The 25,724-nt window shown below is 38.3% G+C and overlaps 2 pseudogenes; one reads left to right on the forward strand and one right to left on the reverse strand.

The window, feature by feature from the left end:
- Nucleotides 1-14,956: 14,956 nt before the first annotated feature.
- On the reverse strand, nucleotides 14,957-15,203 carry LOC123586935 (annotated as a pseudogene).
- A 1,005-nt stretch (nucleotides 15,204-16,208) lies between these two features.
- LOC123586927 lies at nucleotides 16,209-18,539 on the forward strand (annotated as a pseudogene).
- Nucleotides 18,540-25,724: the final 7,185 nt, after the last annotated feature.

Raw genomic sequence — 25,724 nt, forward strand, 5'->3', positions numbered from 1 at the left:
CGTGAGCTTAGTGTTGCTGTTAGTTCTAGACCTCTCATCCTGTTTCATCAGTTTCTTTCCATGCTTTCTTGAAAGGGTCTCTTGTCGATCTCATCTCATAGATGTTGCTTTTTATCAAGTTCTGTTCTTGCATCTCTCAAAATGACAGGTTGATTTATGTTGTCATGTTAATATAAGCAGATTTGTCAACTTTCCTCTCAATCTTGAATTCTCCTTGAATTCCTAGTTTAAGCCTTTCTTGCATTAACCTGCAGAGTTCTTTATTTTAGTGTACCCAACATTTAACCTGGTAATGTTTAATTCCATATTTTTGCACTTGTACTCATAAGTGTGAGTGAATGTAAATTGAAAAATAATCTTTGCCTTTCTGTATACTCTCAAGCATTTTAAATGAGATCAGAATGATCTCTTCCTCGATGGTCTGAAAAATGTAGGGAGTCATCCTTTGATAAAACTCTTCCAATTTCATCTTTCATGAATGTTTATTCAAGATTTTAAAGCATGAGTCTGTATTACATTTGGGGCATTTGTATTTTCTAAGAAGACTGCTCATTTCAATTTTATTTTCAAATATTTAAATAAAGAGTTTTATGGTGAGTTATCTCACAATTTAGAAAACGTGTTTATATGTCCTTACTCTTGCTATCTTATTTTTAAATTTAAAAATTTTTTTAATGTTTATTTATTTATTTTGAGAGAGAGAGAGAGAGAGAGAGAGAGAGAGAGAAAGAGTGTGTGCATGCACATGCAAGTTGGGGAGGGACAGAGAGAGAGGGAGAGAGAGAATCCCAAGCAGGCTCCACGCTGTCAGCACAGAGCCTGACACAGGGCTTGATCTCATGAACCATGAGACCATGACCTGAGCTGAAATCCAGAGTCAGATGCTTAATCAACTGAACCACCCAGGCACCCCACTATTTTATTTTTTAATATTTAACTTATTTTTTTATTGAGGCATAGTTAACATAGAATGTTATATTAATTTCAGGTGTACCACATAGTGATTTGACAATTCTGTACATGACACAAAATCCCTCATCATAAGTGTAGTCACCATCTGTCACCATGCAAAGTTATTACAATATTTCTGTATATTTTTTATACTGTACTTTTTCATCCCCATGACTTCTTTATTCTCCTTACTCTTTCTGTTGCTAGGTCTATTACTGTCTCTTTTCTTGATGAAGTTACTCAAGAACCAGATTTTATACCCATTTTATATAAAGTCAGTTTTACTGTATTTTCCCTTTAAATTCATTATCATTAGTCTCTCCTTCTGCTTAGCTAGGTTCTTATTTCATTTATTTTGATACCTTAAGTTGAATGTCCAGTGCACCCACATTCATGAGCTCATGTTTAATAACAAAAGCATCAAAAGCTATAAGGTTTCTTCTGATACATTTTTTAAAAAATTTTTTAATGTTTATTTATTTTTGAGAGAGAGAGAGAGACAGAGTGCAAGTGGGGGAGGGGCAGAGAGAGACAGACAGACAGAATCCAAAGCAGCCTCCAGGCTTTGAGCCATCGCACAGAGACTGATGCGGGGCTCGAACTCACAACTGCAAGATCGTGACCTGAGCCAAAGTCAGACACTTAACTGACTGAGCCACCCAGGCACCCCTCTTCTGATATGTTTATTAACAGCATTTAATTTTCTATGTATGTTTTCATTGTGACTGATTTCTTTTTCAAAATACACGAAGAAAGTGGATCCTTTGTAGAAAAACGAGAAGAGGAAAAAACAAATCACCCGTTGTTCCTCTAGATATGACATCCATTACTTAGTTTTGACAACACGTTTTGTTAAAATGCCTGAATGTCAAAACCCATAACGAACAGGGTTAAAGGGGCAAAGTAGGAGAAAATGTCTGTAACATATATAAGGAAGTTGAATAGTTCTGGTATAAAAATCAGCTCTTTAAAATCAGCTCTTGTAAAGCTTTTTTTTTTTTTAATTTTTATTTATTTATTTATTGAGAGAGAGAGTGTGGCGTGAGCGAATGGGGGAGGGGCAGAGAGAGAGGGAGACACAGAAGCCAAAGAAGGCTCCACACTGTCAGTGCAGAGCTGATGCTGGGCTCTATCTCAGGAAACTGATCATGACCTGAGCCCAAATCAAGTGTCGGACGCTTAACTGACTGAGCCACCCAGGTGCCTCAGCTCTTGTAAAGCTTTAAGAAATGGAAGAATAGGCAGAGTGCCCAATCAAGCATTTCAAAAAAGAAAAGGTATGTTGGCCTAAAATACATTTAAAAAAATCAATTTTACCTGGTAAACAAAAGAGTGCAACTTAAAACCACAGTGACAAAAATTTTTTTTTTGCTTGTAGGTTAGCAAAGATTTTTTTTTTAATTCTTTTTAAGGTTTATTTATTTTTGAGACAGAGAGAGAGACACAGCATGAACGGGGGAGGGGCAGAGAGAGGGAGACACAGAATCTGAAGCAGGCTTCAGGCTCTGAGCTGTCAGCATAGAGCCCGATGCAGGGCTCAAACTCATGGACCGTGATATCATGACCTGAGCCGAAGTCGGACACTTAACCGACTAAACCACCCAGGCGCCCCACAAAGATTTTTTTCCTTTAGTTACAATCTCCAAAGTTGGCAAAGTGGTGAAGAGGTTGACTCTTCATCAACTTTCAGTAAAAACTGAAAATCAATTTTAAAAGCTTTAAAAATTGATATATTCTAAGAAAATCACTGCCAATGTACCAAAGATTTAGCTACAAAGATGTTGATTATGGCTAAAAATCATAAACCAATTGCTAAACAAACAGGGTTGGCTGATTTAACGATGATAGAGTAATCGAAAGGATTAGACAGTTATTACAAATGACACTGCAGAAAATACTCCTGGAAAGGGAAGGATTGTCATGATATACTGATATGCCCAATCATACATTTGTTGCATGATTTCATTTTGGAAATATAAAGATACTGTGACTTATTTGCATTTGAAAACGCTTATGCACAAATATATTATGGATAATTTTTCTCCTTCTTCTTCTTCTCTATTCCCTCCTCTTCTTTTGCTTACTGTAAAATTTAGGCAAAAGCAAAAATTAGGATATATAAAAATTGCCCATGATATCTTCAGAAAAATATTTTCACAAATATTCCAGGCTTTTTGTTGCTGTTGTTATAAAAAGACTTTCTTTCTTTTTTCTTTTTTGGTTCACAGCAAAATTAAAAAGAATGTACAGAGAGTTCCCATATATCCCCACCCCCCACACAGGCACGGTCTCCTCCATTACCAACATCTCCGACCAAAGTGGTACATTCGTTACAATCGATGAAATTTATTGTTGGCTTTTTCACATAACATCATCTGTTGTACTTTCATATTTGGCAATTAGAAAGTCACTGTGGTCATCTCTGCATTTCAGAAGGGTGAGAACAGAGTCTGTTGGAACAGAGCAGAGCCCTGGACGCACAAGGGTATACAGACTCAAGAGTGGACAACTATTTGAAAAAGTTTAGTAATAAAAGATAAGGAGTAAAGATAGAATCATTGGTGGAGAGGAGTCCCTGCACGCAAAAGGAATACCCATTCATTGCCTAATGCAATTCTTGGTTCATTAAATGTTGAATTGGTTTAATGTATTTCATAAGACTTAACTGTCTTTCCAGAGACATAAGCTAGCTGAAGGCAAACATTTTCTTTATATCCTCCCAGAATACCTACCATGTTCGTCTTTTTTAATGAGTATTTTAAATTTTATTTAATTTTATTTTTAATTGAATATTTTCTCATTTATTTTTTAAAAAAAATTTTAATTCAAATTTAAGTTAGTTAACCTACAGTGTAGTCTTGACTTCAGTAGTAGAACCCATGGTGCATCACTTACATGTAACAGCCAGTTCATCCCAATAGGTGCCCTCCTTAATTCCCATCACCCATTTAGCCTGTCCTCCCACTTATCTGCCCTCCAGCAACCCTCAGTTTGTTCTCTATTTAAAAGACTCTTCCGGTTTGCCTCTCTCTCTGTTTTTATCATATTTTTCCTCCCTTTCCTCTCTGTGTTCATCTGTGGAGTTTCTCAAACTCCACATATGAATGAAATCATATGATATCTGTCTTTCTCTGTCTGACTTATTCTTAATATAATTGGAGACTCACTCGAAGTTTAAGAAATAATACAGAGATCCCACACGTTACTGAGTTCCCCCCGATGGTAACATGAGCAAAACAATAGTATAATATCACAACCAGGATACTCACTTCTACATAATTTTCTGGTCTTACTCAGACTTTCCCAGTTTTACTTGTATTCATTTGTGCCTGTGTGTGTTCTATACAATTTTATCATTCGTGTAGGTTTGTGTATCCATAACCACAGTTGAAATACTAAACCATCACCATGAAGATCCCTCATGTTGCTTTTATAGCAAAGCCACTTCCCTCCTGACGTCTCTCAATGCTCACAGTTCCACGTACCTGAAAACCACTAACCAGTTTTTCCATTTCCAAAACGTTGTCGTTTAAAAAATGTTATATAAGTGGAACCATACAATACGTAACCTTTATTCGATTGGCTTTCCCTGCCCTTTAGCATAATTCACTGCAGATTTTCTAAATTGTTGTCACGTGAGTATCAATAGTTCATCCTTTTAATTGCTGAGTAGTATTCCTTGACATGAATGTATCACAGTTTACTGTTTACTTGTAAAAGGACATCTGGGTTGATTCTGGTTTCAGGCCATTATGAATAAATGCCCAAGACTATCATCGCTGGGTCATATGGTAATTGCATGTTTAGTCTTGTATGAAACTGCCAAACTGTTTTCCAGAGTGGCTGTACAATTTTACATTCCCACCAACAATATGTGAGTGATCCAGCTTCGTCATTTTCTTGCCACCATTTGGTGTTGTCACTATTTCCTATTTTAGCCGTTCTGATAGGTATGTGATATTTTATTGCAGTCTTAATTTGCATTTCCCTGATGCCTTGTGATGCTGGATATCTTTTCATTTGTATATCCTCTTTAGTGTTCATGACTTTTGCCATTTTCTAACTGGACTTTTTATTAATGTTGACTTTGAGAATTCTTTATATATTCTAGATACTAGTCCTTTTTTTTGAATCTATAGTTTGCAAATTTTTTCTCCCAAGATGTAGCTATGCTTTTCATCCTCTTCACAAAGCCTTTATCATGGCAAAAGTTTTTAATTTTGATGAAGTCAAATTTATCAATTTTTTCCCTAATGGATTGTGTCTTTTGTGTAAAGTTTAGGGACTTTTTGCTTAGTCTTAGATCCTGGGAATTCTCTCTTTTTTTTTTTTTCTTTTTAAGAGTTTAATAGTTTTACATTTGCTTTTTGTCCTTGATCTATTGTGATTTTTTTTTGTATAAGGTGTAAAGTTTAAATTTTTTTTAATGTTTATTTACATTTTGAGAGAGAGAGAGAGTGTGTAAGTGGAGGAGGGCAGAGAGAGAGGGAGACACAGAATCTGAAGCAGGCTCCGAGCTCTCAGCACAGACTCTAATGCGGGGCTCAATCTCACGAACCATGAAGTCATGACCTGAGCCCTGAAGTTGGACATTCAATTGACTGAGTCACCCAGGTGCCCCAAGGCGTAAGGTTTAGGTTGAAATGCACATTGCCTTTAGATGTCCAATTGCTCCAGCACCATATGTTGAAAAACTACTTTTTTCTTCATTAAATTGCATTGGATTGATGTCAAAAATTGGGTGAGCATATTTTTGTGATTCTGGATTTTGGATTCTCTATTCTGCTCCATTGATCTATGTATCTATTCCTCCACCAATACCACAAGGTCTTGATAACTATAGCTATACAATAAGTCTTAGTATTGGGGAGAGTAATTCCTATATTTTATATTTTTTTGTCGAGATCATTTTAGCTATTCTAGGGTTTGCACCTTTCTATATAAATTTTGTATTAATTTTATTTTTTATTTTTTAACATTTACATCCAAATTAGTTAGCATATAGTGCAACAATGATTTCAGGAGTAGATTCCTTAGTGCCCTTACCCATTTAGCCCATCCCCCCTCCCACACCCCCTTCCATAACCCTCAGTTTGTTCTCCATATTTATGTCTCTTCTGTTTTGTCCCCCTCCCTGTTTTTATATTATTTTTGTTTCCCTTCTGTTATGTTCATCTGTTTTGTCTCTTAAAGCCCTCATATGAGTGAAGTCATATGATTTTAGTCTTTCTCTGACTGACTAATTTCACTTAGCATAATACCCTCCAGTTCCATCCATGTAGTTGCAAATGGCAAGATGTCATTCTTTTTGATTTCTGAGTAATACTCCATTGTATATATATACCACATCTTCTTTATCCATTCATCCATCGATGGACATTTGGGCTCTTTCCATACTTTGGCTATTGTTGATAGTGCTGCTATAAACATGGGGGTGCACGTGTCCCTTCGAAACAGCACACCTGTATCCCGTGGATAAATGCCTAGTAGTGCAATTGCTGGGTTGTAGGGTAGTTCTATTTTTAGTTTTTTGAGGAACCTCCATACCGTTTTCCAGAGTGGCTGCACCAGCTTGCATTCCCACCAAAAATGCAAAAGAGATCCTCTTTCTCCACTTCCTCACCAACATCTGTTGTTGCCCGAGTTGTTAATGTTATCCCTTCTGACAGGTGTCAGGTAGTATCTCCTTGTGGTTTTGATTTGTATTTCCCTGATGATGAGTGATGTTCAGCACTTTTTCATGTGTCAGTTGGCCATCTGGATGTCTTCTTTGGAGAAGTGTCTATTCATGTCTTTTGCCCATTTCTTCAATGGATTCTTTGTTTTTTGGGTGTTGAGTTTGATAAATTCTTTGTATATTTTGGATACAAACCCTTCATGTGATATGTCATTTGCAAATATCTTCTCCCATTCTGTCGGTTGCCTTTTAGTTTTGCTGATTGTTTCCTTCACTGTGCAGAAGCTTTTTATTTTGATGAGGTCCCAGTAGTTCATGTTTGCTTTTGTTTCCTTTGCCTCCGGAGATGTGTTGAGTAAGAAGTTGTTGCGGCCAAGATCAAAGAATTTTTACCTGCTTTCTCCTTGAGGATTTTGATGGCTTCCTGTCTTACATTTAGGTCTTTCATCCATTTTGAGTATGGTGTCATCCATTTTTGTGTATGGTGTCAGAAAGTGGTCCAGGTTCATTCTTCTGCATGTCGCTGTCCAGTTTTCCCAGCACCACTTGCTGAAGAGACTGTCTATATTCCATTGGATATTTTTTCCTGCTTTGTTGATTCCCTGCTTTCCTGATTAGTTGGCCATACGTTTGTGGGTCCATTTCTGAGTTCTCTATTCTGTTCCACTGATCTGTATGTTCTTGTGCCAGTACTATACTGTCTTGATGATTACAGTTTTGTAGTATAGCTTGAAGTCTGGGATTGTGATGCCTCCTGCTTTGGTTTTCTTTTTCAAGATCGCTTTGGCTATTTGGGGTCTTTTCTGGTTCCATACAGGTTTTAGGAATATTTGTTCTAGCTCTGTGAAGAATGCTGGTATTACTTTGATAGGGATTGCATTGAATATGTAGATTGCTTTGGGTAGTATCGACATTTTAACACTATTTAGTTCTTCCTATCCAGGAGCATGGAATCTTTTTCCATTTTTTTGTGTCTTCCTCAATTTCTTTCATAAGCTTTCTATGGTTTTCAGTGTATAGATTTTTCACCTCTTTGGTTAGATTTATTCCTAGGTATTTTATGGTTTTGTTCTGCAACTGTAAATGGGATTGATTCCTTGATTTCTCTGTCGCTTCATTGTTCGTGTATAGGAATGCAACCGATTTCTGTGCATTGATTTTATATCCTGCAACTTTGCTGAATTCATGAATCAATTCTAGCAGTTTTTTGGTGGAATCTTTTTGGTTTTCCACATAGAGTATCTTCGTCTGTAAAGAGTGCAAGTTTGCACATCACCTCCTCCTGGGTGATTTTGATGCCTTTTATTTCTTTGTGTTGTCTGATTGCAGAGGCTAAGACTTCCAATACTATGTGGAATAACAGTGGCGAGAGTGGACATCCCTGTCTTGTTTCTGACCTTGGGGGGAAAGCTGTCAGTTTTTCCCCATTGAGGATGATATTAGCATTGGGTCGTTCATATATGGCTTTTATGATCTTGAGGTATGCTCCTTCTATCCCTACTTTCTTGAGGGTTTTTATCAGGAATGGATGCTGTATTTTGTCAAATGCTTTCTCTACATCTATTGAAAGGATCATATGGTTCTTGTCCTTTCTTTTATTGATGTTATGAATCACATTAATTGTTTTTGTGGATATTGAACCACCCCTGCATCGCAGGTATAAATCCCACTTGGTGTGGTGAATAATTTTTTTAATGTATTGTTGGATAATATCTTGTTGAGGATTTTTGCATCCATGTTCATCAGGGAAATTGGTCTATAGTTCTCCTTTTTAGTGGGGTCTCTGGTTTTGGAATCAAGGTAATGCTGGCTTCATAGAAAGAGTCTGGAAGTTTTCTTTCATTTCTATTTTTTGGAACAGTTTCAAGAGAATAGGTGTTAACTCTTCCTTAACTGTTTGGTAGAATTCCCCTGGAAAGCCATCTGGCCCTGGACTCTTGTTTTTTGGGAGATTTTTGATTACTAATTCGATTTCCTTACTGGTTATGGGTCTGTTCAAATTTTCTATTTCTTCCTGTTTCAGTTTTGGTAGTGTATATGTTTCTAGGAATTTGTCCATTTCTTCCAGATTACCCATTTTATTGGCATATAATTGCTCATAATATTCTCTTGTTATTGTTTTTATTTCTGTTGTGTTGGTTGTGATCTCTCCTCTTTCATTCTTGATTTTATTTATTTGGGTCCTTTCCTTTTTCTTTTTGATCAAACTGACTAGTGGTTTATCAATTTTGTTAATTCTTTCAAAGAACGAGCTTCTGGTTTCATTGATCTGCTCTACTGTTTTTTTTTTTGGTCTTGATAGCATTAATTTCTGCTCTAATCTTTATTATTTCCTGTCTTCTGCTGGTTTGGGGTTTTATTTGCTGTTCTTTTTCTGGCTCCTTAAAGCATAAGGTTAGGTTGTGTATCTTAGATCTTTCTTCCCTCTTTAGGAAGGCCTGGATTGCTATATACTTTCCCCTTATGACCACCTTTGCTGTGTCCCAGAGGTTTTGGGTTGCGGTATTATCATTTTCATTGACTTCCATATATTTTTTAATTTCCTTTTTAACTTCTTGGTTATCCCATTCATTCTTTAGTAGGATGGTCTTCAGTCTCCAAGTATTTGTTACCTTTCCAAATTTTTTCTTGTGGTTGATTTTGAGTTTCATAGCGTTGTGGTCTGAAAATATGCATGGTATGATCTCGATCTTTTTGTACTTAGGGCTGATTTGTGTCCCAGTATATGATCTATTCTGGAGAACGTTCCATGTGCACTGGAGAAGAATGTATATTCTGGTGCTTTAGGATGAAATGTTCTGAATATATCTGTTAAGTCTATCTGGTCCAGTGTGTCATTCAAAGCCATTGTTTCCTTGTTGATTTTTTGACGAGATGATCTGTCCATTGCTGTGAGTGGGGTGTTGAAGACTCCTACTATTATGGTATTACTATTGATGAGTTTCTTTATGTTTGTGATTAATTGATTTATATGTTTGGGTTTTGTCCACATTTGGTGCATAAATGTTTACAATTGTTAGGTCATCGTGGTGGATAGACCCCTTTATTATGATATAATGCCCTTCTGCATCTCTTGATACAGTCTTTATTTTAAAGTCTAGATTGTCTGATATAAGTATTGCCTCTCTGGCTTTCTTTTGTTGACCATTAGCATGATAGATGGTTCTCCATTCCCTTATTTTCAATCTGAAGGTGTCTTTAGGTCTAAAGTGGGCCTCTTGTAAACAGCATATAGATGGATCTTGTTTTCTTATCCATTCTGTTACCCTATGTATTTTGATTGGAGCATTGAGTCCATTGATGTTTAGAGTGAGAACCGAAAGATGAATTTATTGCCATTATGATGCTTGTAGAGTTGGAGTTTCTGCTAGTATTCTCTGGTCCTTTCTAATCTTTGTTGCTTTCGGTATTTATTTCTCTCTCTCTCTCTCTCTATATATATATATATATATATATTTTTTTTTTTCATCTTTTCTCCCCTCAGAGAGTCCCCCTTAAAATTTCTTGCAGGGCTGGTTTAGTGGTCACAAACTCCTTCAATTTTTGTTTGTCTGGGAAACTTTTTTTATCTCTCCTTCTATTTTGAATGACAGCCTTGCTGGATAAAGAATTCTTGGCTGCATATTTTTCTGATTCAGCACACTGAATATATCCTGCCACTCCTTTCTGGCCTGTCAAGTGTCTGTGGATAGATCTGCTACAAACCTGATCTGTCTTCCCTTGTAGGTTAGGGACTTTTTTTCCCTTGCTGCTTTCATGATTCTCTCCTTGCCTGAGTACTTTGTGAATTTGACTATGATATACCTTGTTGATGGTTGGTTTTTGTTGAATCTAATGGGGGGGGTCCTCTGTGCTTCATGGATTTTGATGTCTGTGTCTTTCCCCAGGTTAGGAAAGTTTTCTGCTGTGATTTGCTCACATAACACTTCTACCCCTATTTCTCTCTCTTCCTCTTCTGGGACCCCTATGATTCTGATGTTGTTCCTTTTTAATGAGTCACTGATTTCTCTAATTTTTAAATCGTGCTCTTTTGCCTTAATCTCCCCCTTTTTTTCTGCTTCGTTATTCTCTATAAGTTTGTCGTCTATATCACTGATTCTCTGTTCTGCCTCATCCAATCTTGCTGCCGCTGCATCCATCCATGATTGCAGCTCAGTTATAGCATTTTTAATTTCATTCTGGCTATTTTTTACTTCTTTTATCTCTGCAGAAAGGGATTATAATCTATTTTCAACTCCAGCTAGTATTCTTATTATCGTGATTCTAAATTCATGTTCAGACATCTTGCTTGTATCTGTGTTGATTACATCCCTGACTGTCGTTTGTTCTTCCTGTCTCTTTTGAGGTGAATTCCTTTGTTTTGTCATTTTGAAGGGAGAAACAGAATTAATGAGATAGAAAAAGTAAAATTTTAAAAAATTAAAATTAAAAAAATATTAAAATTAAAAATTAAACACATGCACACATTCGCACACACACATACACACAAATCGAATAGATGATGCTAAATCCTAGGTGTGTTTTTGTCTGGGTGTTGAAAGTGGCTTGACAGATTAGAGGAAAAAAAATGGGGAGGGAAGAAAAAAAAAAGGAAATCGTTTGAGAATTTAAAAAAGTAAATACACTGAAGTAGACTAAAATGAGATGATGGGGTAAAATAGAATTTGAAAACATATACACAAGAGTAAAGAATATAGTAGAAAAAAATTAAAGAAAAATATTTTTAATAAAAATTAAAAATATATATGAATTTTTTCTTTTTCTGTATTCAAGAAAAAAGAAAAGAAACAAAGAGAAGAAAGACTTAAATAAAGGAAATCGTTTGAAAATTTGAAAAAAGTAAATACACTGTAGTAGACTAAAATAAAATGATGGAAGTAAAATAGAATTTGAAAAATTTACATAAAAGCAAAAAATACAGTAAAAAAATAAATAACAATATTTTTAATATAAATTGAAAGTAAAAATGAAGTTTTTCTCTTTATGCATTCAAGAAAAAGAAAAGAAGCAAAAAAGAGAAAAAAGAAAAAGAAAGAAAAAAGGAAATTGAAAATTTGAAAAGGTGAATACACTGAAGTAGACTAAAATAAAATGATGGAAGTAAAATAGAATTTGAGAAAATTTACACAAAAGTAAAAAATATAGTAATAAAATTAAAGAAAAATATTTTTAATAAAAATTGAAAATAAAAATGATTTTTTTCTTTCTGTATTCAAGAAAAAGAAAATAAGGTAAAAGAGACAAAGAAAGAAAGAAAATTGAATAGATTAACCTGCTAACAGATTGAAGTAGAACTGAAATTGCTTCATTTTCCCCTAAAAGTCAGTCTATGTAGCATTTTATAGTTCATAAACTATGCAGGTAGTGAGACTTGTGTTCTTAAAGAGCAAAGTTGGCCCAGTTGGGCGGGGCTCAGTGTAATGGCTCTTCTCTCCACTAGACGGTGCTGCTAGCCTACTGAGGTGGATTATCGCGGGTTAATAGGTGCATATACGCATGCGCGGGAGCGGTGAAAATGGCGCCACCCAGCTACCCAGTCTGTTCTCCCGGATCAGCAATCGGGCACCCATCCTCTGTCTTCAGCTCTCGTGCACTCCCCACTTTTTCACTCTCCGTGACCAGGCCCCAGGCAGTACCTCCCTCAGATGTGGCTGTTTTCCCAGGCCCCTTACTTCCGAAGGACTGCAGCTTTCACCTGCTCTGCCCCTCTGCAGGAGGGTCTCACCAAGCAATGGCCGAATGAGCAATGGCCGAATGTCGGCTGTACCCAGGAACGCCCGCTGGACCCTGCTGCTGCCGGTGCCCCGAGACTGCGGCCAGGTGCCAGCCCGCCCCAGAAAAAGTTATCAAGATAGTGTAGCAGCAGTGTTTCAGGGATTATGGAAAATCACAACACACCTGGCACAAGTCTTCACCCTTAACAACCTTGTTCCAGCACCAACGAATGTGGCCATTTTCTGGGGTCTGCTGGGACCAGGTGGCTTCAACAGTCTCTACCAAATGTCCTTCCAGCAGTGGAACTGTTTTTCCCCGTGTGGCCTGAGAACCTCCCTGACCCCACTCTGTTCCTGGGGTTCACCCTTCCCACCAGAGCACCACCAGGTATTGAGCTGCAGAGTTGCAGCCATTGCAATCCCCTTGTTTATAGTCTTAATGGAATTCAAACCCTCTCCTTTCTCCTTTCTCTCTTTTTAGTTTAGTTCCTGTGGCTGTTTCCAATTTTCCATTTTCTCTCCAGCTGCTTTTGGGGAGGGGTGCTTTTCCCGTATTCCCTCACCTCCCCCAGTCTCTGTCCTCTCTCTGCTTGCAAAAGCAACTCCCTTCCTGCTCCTTCTTGCTCCCCAAGTTCACCTCTCTGTGCCGCATACCTGCTGAATTTTGTCGTTCAGGTTGTGCAGATTGTTGTGTTAATCCTCCAATCAGTTTTCTAGGTGTGTAGGATGGTTTAGTGTTGGTCTGGCTGTATTTCATGGACGCGAGACACACAAAAAAACTTCCATGTTGTTCCGCCATCTTGGCTGCTCCTCTATATAAATTTTAGAAGAAGCTTGTCAATAGTCACAAAAAGCCTTGCTGGGACTTTGACAGAAATCACATTAAACATCCAGATTCCTTTTTTTTACATGTGGATGTTCAGTTGTTCTAGCACCACTTGTTAAAGAGACTATCTTTGCTTCATTGTATTGAATTTCCTCCTTTGTTAAAGACCAGTTAACTCTATTTTTGTGGGTCTATTTCTGGGCCTTTTATTCTGTTCTGTTGATCTATTTGTCTCTTATTTTTCTGATGCCACACTGTCTTGATTTTCGTAGCTTTATAGTAAATCTTGAGATTGGGTAGTATCAGTCTTCCAGCTTTGTTCTCTTTCCGTATGTTTTGGCCATCTTGGATCTTTCACCTCTCTATATAAACTTTAGAATCGGTTTGTTGGGGCGCCTGGGTGGCTCAGTCGGTTAAGCATCCGACTTCGGCTCAGGTCATGATCTCGCGGTCCGTGAGTTCGAGCCCCACATTGGGCTCTGTGCTGACAGCTCAGAGCCTGGAGCCTGTTTCAGATTCTGTGTCTCCCTCTCTCTGACCCTCCCCCGTTCATGCTCTGTCTCTCTCTGTCTCAAAAATAAATAAACGTTAAAAAAAATTTTTAAAAAATTAAAAAAAAAATAGAATTGGTTTGTCAACATCCATAAAACAACTGCTGAGATTTTGACTGGGATTGCATTGAATCTACAAATCAAGTTATAAAGAACTAATATCTTGATAATGGGTCTTCCTGTACACGAATATGGAACATCTCTCCATTTATTTAGTTCCCTGATTTCACAGAGTTTTGTAGTTTTCCTCCTATAGTACTTGTCCATATTTTGTTAGTTTTATACTTAAGTATTTTATTATGGAGGGACTAATGTAAATGGTAATGTGTTTTTAATTTTAAATTCCACTTGTTCGTTGCTTGTATCTAGGAAAAAAGGCAATTGACTTTTGTACATTAATCTTATATTCTGTAAACTTGCTACAATCTCTTATTAGTTCTAGGAATTTTTTTTGTTGATTCTTCTGGGCTTTCTACATAGACAATCCTGTCATCTGTGAAAAAAGATAATTATATGTATTTCTTCATGATATTTATTTTAGTATTTTTTTTACTTATTGCATTAATAAGGACTTTCAGTACAATATTGAAAAAGAGTGTTAAGAGTGGAAACCCTTGTCTTATGCATAATGTTAGTGAAAAATGTCAAGTTTCTCACCACTATGATGTTAGCTTTAGGGTTTTGTATATATATTTATTTCTCCAACAGATTTTTTTTGTTGTTTTGTTTTGTTTTTTGAAAAGAATGGATTTTGAAGAGAAAAACATGGGGAGAGTTGTTTGGAATAGAAAATAAATACAAAAAGGGGTGTCTGGGTGGCTCAGTTGGTTAAGCAACCAACTTCAGCTCAGGTCATGATCTCAGGGTTTGTGGGTTTGAGCCCCATGTCCAGCTCTGTGCTGACAGGTCAGAGCCTGCAGCCTGCTTCGAATTCTGTGTCTCCCTCTCTCTCTGCCCCTCCCCTGCTCATGCTCTCTCTCTTTCAAAAATAAATAAATGTTGAAAAATCTTAAAAGAAAGAAAATAAATACAAATGTAAACTGTTTTGCTAATTGTTTTATAATCAAAAAAATTTGCACGGAAAATGCCCTATACAAAACAACACAATAAAGGTTTGAAGATCAAGGTGTCCCCTTAGACAAAACTGAAGATTTCAGTATTTGGAAATTCCAAATACTGCAAGGCTGCAGTCCTTGTTTTGGGATGGATCACTGGGTGTGTGACACAGTTCAGGCTCTTAACCAGATTTAAACAGAAGAATGGCCACTTGGCCCGGGTAGTAGATGAAGCGTTTGGTTTCATGTGTCACATGACTATCAACGTTTCTCACCACGACGAGGTCCCAGGTAGGGTTGTACTTCTTGTCAAACTCTTTTAATATGGGCCACAAAGTCCTTCTCTATGTTCTATTTCTCCAAGACCTGAGTAGCACACTCCACTGAATCCTGTTACATCTCCTCCAACATGTTGGCATTTTTGAGCATTTCATCTGAGCCGTTTGGTTGCACATGGTTACCGTGGAGCAGCCAATAGAAACACTCAGACCTAGCAGGAGCTGCCCTTACTTGGATCTTTGTACATAATCTTTATCAAGTTGAGGAACTCCTCCTTATTCCTAGTTTAATGAGAGTTTTCACCATGAATGGGTGTTGAATTTTGTCAAATACTTTTCCTGCCATCTATTGATACAATCGTATAATTTTTCTTTAGCTGGTTGATAGGATGGACTATGTTAGTTGATTTTTGAGTGTTTGGGCAGTCTTGCATACCTGGAATAATTACCACTTGGTCACGTGTATACTTCTTTTTTCTACATTGTTGCATTCTATTTGCAAATATTTTGTTGAGGATATTTTTAGACATGTTCATGAGAAATATGGGTTAATAGTTTTCTATTTTTTTGCAGTGTCTTTGGTCTTGGTATTGGGGTAATGCTGGATTCATAAAATGAGTTAGGAAGTATTTCCTCCGTTTCTGTCTCTGAAAGAGATTACAAAGAATTTGGCATAATTTTTTCTTTAAATGTTTGGTAGATTTCACCAGTGAACACAACTGGTCCTGGTACTTTATGTTTTGGAAGATTAGTAATTATTGATTAGATTTATTTACTAGATAGGAGCTATTCAGATTGTCTCTTTCTTCTTGTGTGAGTTGTGACAGACTGTGTCTTTCAAACAATTGGTCCATTTCATTTATTTTATCAAATTTTGGGCATAGAGTTATTCATGGTATTTCTTTATTATTATTTCCATTTTCGTGGAAGGTGTAGTGATATCCTGTCTTTCATTTCTGAGATTAGTAATTAGTAGTGTGTTCTCCCTCTCTCTCTTTTTCTTACTTAACCTGCCTAGAGGTTTATCCATTTTATTGATCTTTTCCAAGAATTAGCTTTGGGTTTCAATAATTTTCGTTATTGATTTCCTGTTTTACATTTCATTAATCTCTGCTCCAACTCCATTTTTGTTTGTTTGTTTACTTTGGACTTAATTTGCTCTTCTATTTCTAGTTTCCTAAGGTAGAAACTTAGCTTTTTAATGTTAGGTTTTTGTTGTTTTCTAACACATCCTTTTGGTGCTATAAATTTCCCTCAAAGCACTGTTTCTCTGCATCCCACAAATTTTGTTTTATTTTATGTTAGTGTAGTTCAAGATATTTTTAAATGTCTCTTGAGAGAAATGTGTTATTCTTTAAATAACACATTTAAATGTGTGTTATTGGCTCGGCCACCATAACGAATGACACAGTAACTATCCGGACCAGGAAGTTTATGACCAACCAACTACTTCAGTGGAAACGAATGGTCATTGATGTTCTTCACCCTGGAAAGGCAACAGTACCTAAGACAGAAATTTGGGGGAAAACTAGCCAAAGTGCACAAGGCCACACCAGATGCCATTGTTGTATTTGGACTCCGAATCCATTTTGATGGTAGGAAGACAACTGGCTTTGGCATGATTTATGATTCTTTGGATTATGCAAAGAAAAATGATCCCAAATGTAGACTTGCAAGACATGGCCTGAATGAGAAGAAAAAGGTCTCAAGAATTCAGCCAAAGGAACTCAAGAACAGAATGGAGAAAGTCAGGGGAACTGCAAAATCCAGTGGTGCTGCTGACAAAAAGTGAGCTGGAGATTGGACAATAGGAGTAAAGATTCTGTAGTGACTTTATCTGTGATGGTTGTGCAGATTTTTCATGAGAGGATTAATAAATTAAGAACTTTTAGGTGTCTAGTTGTTTGGAAAAAAGTGTATTGTTTAATCTTCACATATTTGGAAATTTTCTAGTTATTTTTCTGTTATTGATTTCTAGTTTACTTCCATTGTGGTCTCAGAGCAGACATTGCATAATCGTTTTTCTTTTAAATTGGTAAGTTGTGTTTTGTGGCCTAGAATGTGATCTATCCTGGTGAATGCTCCACGTGAGCCTGAGAAGGATGTGGATGCTGTTGTTTTGGGATGGAATAGTTTATAGATCTCAATTATGTACAGTTGATTGGTGGGGCTGGTGAGTTCAACTATTTCCTTAATTGATTTTTTGCCCGATGGATCTGTCCATTTCTGATAGAGGGATGTTATAGTTTCCAATTGTGATAATGAATTCACTTATTTCTCCTCGCGGTTCCCAGTTATCGCCTTATAGATTTTGACACTCTGTTGTTTGGTGCACACACATTAAGGATTATGTTTTCTTGGAGAATTGAACTTTATAAACATGTAATGCCATTCTGTACCCCTGATAATTTACCTTGCTATTCAGCTTTTCTCTTGTTAGGATGGAGTGATGAGTTCTAAGATCCTTACATGTAGGACAAGAAATGGGGAATAATTATGTATAATATCTCTCTCTTTAGTTTTCATTGTTGTTACTTTGGGTACTACAATATATGTGTGTATATTATACCAATATTTTACCACTTTGAATGAAGTATAGAAGCATTCTTTTCATTTCCCTTCTTCATTTTAAAATATCATTGTCTTGAGTATCCTATGAAGCTATAAATCAAATGTGATTTATACAACTCAAGAGGAAAAGGCCAATCTGTTGTATACACCCATATTTCTGCTGTTTTTCTTCTTCCTTCTTGATGCTCCAGGATTCTTTTATTCTTTCCTTTGTGTCTGTTAAAATGTCTTTTAGCCATTCTCTTAGGATAGGTTTGCTCTTCCATTATATGAGAATGTCTTTATTTCCCCTTCGTACTTGAAGGATAGTTTCGTGAAATGTAGAATTTGTAGCCGACAGTTCTTTTTCCCCCAGCATTTCCAAGATATTGCACTACTTCCTACAGGACTCTGTGATTTCAGATAAGAAATCTGTTATTTGAATGGTGTTCCCCAATTCATTTCCTCTCTGTCTGCTTTCAAGATTTTTCTTTGTCCTTTATTTCTAAACGTTTAATTTGGATATGGATATCCAAATACAGATGGCATTTGGAGTTTGTTTGCTTGGATTCTTGGATCTATAGGTTTATATCTTTCACCAAGTTTGGGAAGTTTTTAGCCATTACTTTTTCAAATACTCTTTTAGTCTCACTCTCTTTCACCCTTTCCTTAGGATTCTTGACTATACCCATGTTGGATTATTTATTATTGTCCCACTGGTCTTTGAGGGTCTGTTGAATTTCTTTTTCTTTAGTGTATGTCTTCCATGTTGTTCAGATAAGGGGAATTCTATTGATCTGTCCTCAAGTTCAGTTATTTTATCTTCTGTCTTCTCCATTCTATGACTGAGCTCATCTAGTGAGTTTTGAGCTTTTCTACCTCTTGTATTTTTTTATTCTATAATTTGTATTTGGTTATTTTAATATTTGATTTCTTTGCTGAGCTTTTCTATTTTCCCATTTGTCTCGACAAATTTTAAAAGCATTTTAAAATTGAAGCATTTAAATGTTGAAGCATTTTTATTCTGTAAGCTTTAAAATCCTTGGTGGTAATGTCAGAGAATTCCGACATCTAATTCATCCCCATTTTGGAGTCAATGGGTTGTCTTTTCTCATTCAAGGTGTTTTTCTTGACTCTTGACACAAAAGATCATTTTCTATTGTATCCTGGACATTTTGTCTAATGCATTAGGAGTGTGGGTCCTGCTGTATCTTTTTAAAAAAAACAATTTTTAACATTTACTTATTATTGAGAGACAGAGAGACACAGAGCATGAGCAGGGGAGGGGTAGAGAGAAGGGGAGACACAGAATCCAAAGCAGGCTCCAGGCTCTGAACTGTCAGCACAGAGCCTGACGCAGGGCTCAAACTCACAAATTGCGAGATCGTGACCTGAGCGGCAGTCGGTTGCTTAACCATCCGAGCCACCCAGGCGCCCCTATATCTTTTATTTTAGTAGGAAGTCTCCCTGTTTAGGTTTAACAGTCAAACCTTGGGCTGCTTTTGTGGGCTGTGGTTCCAATGGCTGTGCATTTGAAGCGTTACTTTGGCTCATTTGAGTCTTCTGAGGCTTCCTCAGGTCTCTGCTTGTGCTGCCTATGGGGACAGAAAGGATTTTCCCAGGCTGGGATTCTGAAGGAGCACTACGTAGAGATCCCCTAACTGGTGCTTTCTGTCTTCTCGGGTGTCCCTGAGCACGATAGAGGATTCTTGCACCTGCATATCAAAACGTCTTTTCAGGTTGCTGCTTATGTTGCTGCATCCCTATAGCTGGGTCCAAGCATCCACCTTGGTGCCTTTCGGAGAGTGGGATTGGCCATTTGTTATGGCTGAGTCCCTCCCACTGGTTCCACATGTTGACCCTGGTGGCTCCCAGTAGGAGAAGGGATATCAGGAGTATTAGCATTAGGTTTGTGGTGCCCAGGGGATAAAGGAGGCTTCCCAGACTAAGTCTGTTGTGGTAAGTTGGTCCCTCTTGCCAGTTCTGGCCCCCTGCCTCAGTGAATCTCAACAGTGCAGGAGTATGGGGGCTGCTGGGGACAGTACACGCCCTTGTCTTTTTTCGTTGATGAGGCTCCTAATTATTTTGCCTTGCTAGTGGTGTCAGGCTCACTAATGTTGTCGGAGCGTCTCCCATTCGATCCGGGAAAGGAATGAATTTACCTGGGCTGTATTTTGTTGCCAGGTTGAGGGTCAGGAAATGCTGGGTCTCAATGACCTTACTCTGTTGGTTGCGAGAAGACACAAGATACCCTTGCACTGAAGTGTTCCTCCAGTCCTAAGTTTCCAAATCAGCTTGCCTTCTGCTTACCACCATTCAGACTTCTTGTTTATTTTCATTATTATTATTATTATTATTATTATTATTATTATTTTTGCATTATTTCCGGAGTTGACAGTTATGCTTGGGAAGAAGAAATGGGGAGAAACAAGCCTGTGTCATCTTGTCAGGCTGGAAGTTCTATCATAATATTTTTGCTAAAAACTAGAAAATGACTTCTGAAAAGATTTCACAAATGCAATACGTTGGTTTCTGTGCATTATCACACTAAACAGTATGAAAAATGAGCATGGTGTGGATATATGTATCATTTTAATGTGATTAATCCTCCATAAGTTTAGACACATTTATGACTAGTACTTGTTTGAGAAGCAAACCTGAGAATTAAATAGAGAAAAAGTGATTTTTCTCTATAGTGATGCTATATGAAGTTTTCCTACTGATGAACACAAGAAAAAATAAGCTAAATATTAATGCAAACATATGTCTGTCTTCTCGAGACTACATGTTTAAAACAACTTACAGAAATTGCACAAGGTTTAAGACTAAAGATCTTCACTATTAAAATCACATACACTTGGTAAAAATATGCAAACCAATGACATGATGCTATATCAGGCGCTCCTCACGTCTCTCGACTGAAATTTATAACTGGAATTAATTGCAGATGACTTTGGCTCATGACTGGGTAATTTATTCCAGGCTAGAGGTTTCAGAAACAAAGCATCTTTATCTGTCTCTGTCTTTAGCCCTCCTGAGAGGAGCCCATTTATCAGCCTTCTTTATTGATTTTTTATTTAGAGAAGTGATGCAAAATGTGCTGGACAGCCAGATAAATTAGTGATCATCGCCTCCTTTGCGTAGTTCTGAATTTTAAAAAACCATATGCATATATGGCATATATCATTCTGTTATATATGACTATAATACCTAGCAAGGGTCTCATCACTTAAAACATAAAAACACACAGAGACCATCTTACTGGCTTTTGTTGGTTTAGAAATGAAAATTATATTGACAGGCTCTTTTTGATATCCCTTAAGCGGTAATTTGATTAACATTAATTATCATCGTGATATGTAATTGTATTTAAGTATTTATGCATTTATGCATAGACCATTTGAATATCTTACATTTGCCTGTTAGCATTGTTCTCAGCACGCTTTTGTATTCGTGATCTTTTATTCTTTTCACAACTCGGCTTTATGAAGTACCTTCATCTTGCAGATATGCAAGCTGAAGAGAAGTGTAGGACTTATTTTTGTTAAGGTCAAACAGTTAACTTCCAGCAGCCTGGAGACCCGAATATAGATCTTCTGACTCCAGGCTCTTTGCGGTAAACATCAATCCCTCTGTGACTAAAGTCCAAACACAGGATGAAAGAAAACAGAGCAGAATACAAAAGGAGTTATTTTGTGCTGCATGGAGAGGTGCTGTTTGCAACCGGGAAGCATAGCTAATTACCAACCTGGTGTTAATTACTGATCTGCATCTAGTTTATGACTAAACATTATTCAGCCCGTGCTGATTCATTCTGCTGTGAATCAGATCATTAAATCATTGGTTAAAATTCACACTTTGGCCATACGTCGGGGAACAGTCTTCTAGTTCATACACCCCACATGCAGAGACTATTTGTAGTTAATGAAAAAAAAATTGTGATTCATAGAATTCTAATTTCTAAGTTGCCACAAATGCATCGAAGATTATTATGTAGAAAATGATGTTTGGCTAATTAAATACCGATCAACCCAACTTCCATTCCGAATCCTGTGCAGAACAAGAGAATACATTTAGGATCCATTCTTCGTACGCTCAGATTTAAGTAGAGAATCCTTCTTCACTTCATATGAACAATATAATTTTCTTTGTTTATTCAACATGCTGCATTATTCATTTTATTATAAAAATTGTCTACTCACAAGGTTTTAAAATAATTGAGTCTATTTGTTTCGCTTTCCCTGATGTATTAATATTTTCTTTGCATGGTACTTTAGAAAATATATGACCTAGCAAGCAGCCTAATTCTTGTCACAGCTGCAACCTTACTGAGGCAGAAAATTTGGCATTTATATAAAATGAAACCTTCTCTAATGCTTTGTCCGCCCTTCTAGAATCCCCTTTGTTTAATCACCATGTGTAGAGCTTATAAAAGGACTGCTTTCAGGAATAAGTAGATAGAAATGAGGGGATGCTGATGTGTGAATAAAACAGTGATATAAAAGAAAATGGATTTTGTTCCCCCTCCAGCTGAAGTCTGTGGATGTTGCCCTCTGCCTGTCACTGATAGCTGTATGTGTCAGTCTCCGGATTCTGAATTACATCCCTGACCCACCCCCTCCCAGACCAGGATGTCCCTGCTACACGTTTCCATGGTGCCGAGCTTCCCTATCATAGCACATTATTGTAATTGCTTATTGTGTCTTCTGAATCCTCTGATAGTCATAGAGTCAGGGACAGGGTCGGCCTTGCTTCGCATTCTTGCACCGTCATCTAGTACAATGCTGGCACACAGGGGCTCTTCATAAATGTTTGCTCAAGAAAAAAATGGACACAGTCTAAAATTTGAGCTCCTGGCCACTCTCACTCACACCATGAAGTCTCTGCCTCAATATTCTTGTGAATCTCGCCCTTCAGAAACAACACTCCTCTGTTCCTTTTGGTAGTACCAGCATCTAACTCAGTGTCTGCAATATATTAATTGCTTGGTGAATGTCCCTTAAGTAACTGAATTAATGAGTTGCAACCAGTTCTTATCTTGGTCATGAGCTAGTTATTTGTGGATCAGATCTGGAGACTCTCTGGTGATTACATCACCAAGAGTTGTCTTCAGGACTGCGTAAGGGTAGGGAACAGGCCCATCTACTGTGAAAGGCATTTCCCTGATGTGTAAGTTAAACAAAGTTCACATTCCTATGCAATTTTCAGCCTAGTATAAATTAGACACTCAAATAAACTCAAGAGTCGAATTTTGATTTTTCTGGTACCCTGACTGATTTTTGATGGTCTCAGTGAAGGATGCAGTCCCAAGTTCATTTCTGAACATCCTTCATTTTGATTCTGAAACCTGTCACACAATGAGAAACACCAGCCCCTTGGGTATGGTGGGTTTTATGTCTCTGACCTGTCTTATCTCTTCATGGTAAAAGGAAGAATGCGTTCCATGTCAGAACAGGGGTTCTGAACACCGGCCTCCTTCAGATTCCTCCTGGTGCCAGATGGGCACAGAGGAGAGTGGACATACTGGGACTGGGACGGGGAGGGGAGGGTTCACCTGCACTGTGTCAACTGTGAAACCGTCACAGCTTGAGGCTGTGCCGATCTGCTGGCGCCCACTGGACGGGGATGGTGGCGCTGGCCAGGCAGCCTCCGTAGGTGTCAAAGCTGGAAGTTGGAGTGAAGGAGCAGTGACTCAACCTCAACGCAAGAAGAGACCCAGCTAGGGCACATCCTCAAGGAAGACAATGCTGGGGCCACGAGGGATGAATCGTGTTAACAGGGAGGGAGCCACAGAGATGATACCAGCTGGTTGATGCCTGGGTGAGTGGCAATTTGTTAACAGTTGGTAGTGGGAAGGAAGATTCCTGAGACTCCACAGGTGCCTGCCATAAGATGGAGTGATTTGGGGATTTTCTTGGTCTGTTCATGCTGCTATAACACAATACTGCAGATTGAGTGGCTTACTCAACAAACACTCACTTCTCAGGTCTGGAGGTTGGTATGTGTGAGATCAGGGTGACAGCATGCTCAGGTTCTGGTGAGGGCCCTCTTCTCGGTTTGCAGATGGCCGCCTACTTGCTGTGTCCTCACATGGTGGGGAAAGATCAGGTTCTCGTCTATTCCTCTTCATAGAGAAACACTAATCCCATTATGGGGGCCCTGCCCTCTTGACTTCATGGAAGTCTAATTACCTTCCAAAGGCCTCTCTCCAAATACAATCATGTGACGATTAAGGCTTCAACATATGGTCTGGGGGGCCGGGGGGATACAACATTCAGTCTATAGCAGGAATTAAAGGAAGGAGTTAATGTACCTCTCGGTGAGGTACCTAGGTACCTCTAGGGTCCAGAGAGAAGTATTTCTATTTCCTGAGTTACATGACCCATACTTGCTCTTGATTTGTCCTGTGGAGACCTTCAGGTGTCAGTACCATATACCAGGTGACATGTGCTGTGGTGGCTTTGCATGTGCCCCTCTGACACTCATGTGCCTTTCAGCTTCAAGCAAGGCACTGCATCCATCAGAAGAGCTTGGGGCTGAAGAGGAGTGACCTTGGGGTAGACACCAACTCACACGTAATCCATATATCATGTGGTAGGCATCCTTGAAGTTTGTAGAGATACAAATGCACGCAAGAGAGATCTGCTTCCTGCTCTCGTGACGCTTACATTCTAGAAAGGAGACAGACAGCGTGCAGGGCAATCAACATATTAACCAGATACTGTTGAAAGCGACACATGGAGGCACCTGGGTGGCTCAGTCGATTGAGTCTCTGACTTCGGCTCAGGCCATGATCTCACAGTTTGTGAGTTCGAGCCCCACATCAGGCTCCACACTGACAGTGCAGAGCCTGCTTCAGATCCTCTGTCCCCCCCCTTCCCTCTGCCCTTCCCCTGCTCACTCTCACTCTCTCTCTCACACACACTCTCTCTCACAAATAAATAAACATTAAAAAAAAAGAAAAGTGGCACACGCCCTAAAGAAATTAAAATAGGAGAACTTGTGGAGTAACTGAGGGGTGGAGGGATGTAGTTTACACTAGGGGTGATAAATGAATTTGGAGGGGGTGGTATTGGAACTGAACCCAAATGATGGAAAGATGTAGGCAGAGTGTTCCAGGCAGGGGTCACACACAATTTTGTGACAGGATGAGGTGAATGCATTTGAGAAATAGAAGGCCAGTATAACTGAAGACCATTCTGTCTCTCACCATCTGCTTGTGTCTCTACCAAATGCATATGTTGAAGCCTTTATCCCCAGTGTGATGGTATTTGAAGATGGGACCTTTGGAAGGTAATTAGGGTTAGATGAGGTCATGGGAGTGGGGCCCTCATAGTGAGATTAGTGCCCTAAAAGAAGACATACCAGAGAGTTTGCCTTCTCTCCGAGGTGCCTTTCCACCGAGGAAAGGCCATGTAAGACGGATGCTACACCTTGAGGAGGAGGCCATCTACAAGCCAGGAAGAGGGCTCTCACCAGAGTGATTGGCGGTCACCTTGATCTTGGACTTCCATTCTTCAGAACTGTGAGGAAGAAATTCCTGTTGTCTTAAGCTACCCTAGTCTAAAATACCCCAGTATTTTGCTATGTCAGTCCAAGCAAAGGAAGACACCATCAGAGACATAAGACATAAGACACTTGGGCAAATTAGAGCCAAACTAAGCCTTGTTTATCTCTCCTGTAAAATGGCAATATATAGACAACCACATCATAGTCTGTTGGGAGAATTAAATGAAATTATGCATTTAAAGTATTTAGCACTTTAACTGAGACATAGTAGATGCTCAGAAATTCTGTTACTATTAATAAATTCTGCAGGAATAAATGTGAGTGATGATAAAACCCACTAAAATTTCTTTAAAATTTTTTTCAACATTTATTTATTTTTGAGAGAGAGAATTGGAGAGACAGACAGAGCCCAAGCAGGGGAGGGGCAGAGAGAGAGAGAGGGAGACAGAATCCCAATCTGGCTCCAGGCTCTGAGCTGTCAGCATAGAGCCTGACGTGGGGCTCAAACTCACAAACCACGAGATCATGACCTGAGCCAAAGTTGGACGTTCAACCAACCGAGCCACCCAGAGACCCCAAAACCACTAAAATTTTTTGAGGAGTTGTTTTATTT

Source organism: Leopardus geoffroyi, chromosome B1 (genome assembly GCF_018350155.1).
Source record: "Leopardus geoffroyi isolate Oge1 chromosome B1, O.geoffroyi_Oge1_pat1.0, whole genome shotgun sequence".
In the NCBI taxonomy this organism is placed as follows: Eukaryota; Metazoa; Chordata; class Mammalia; order Carnivora; family Felidae; genus Leopardus; species Leopardus geoffroyi.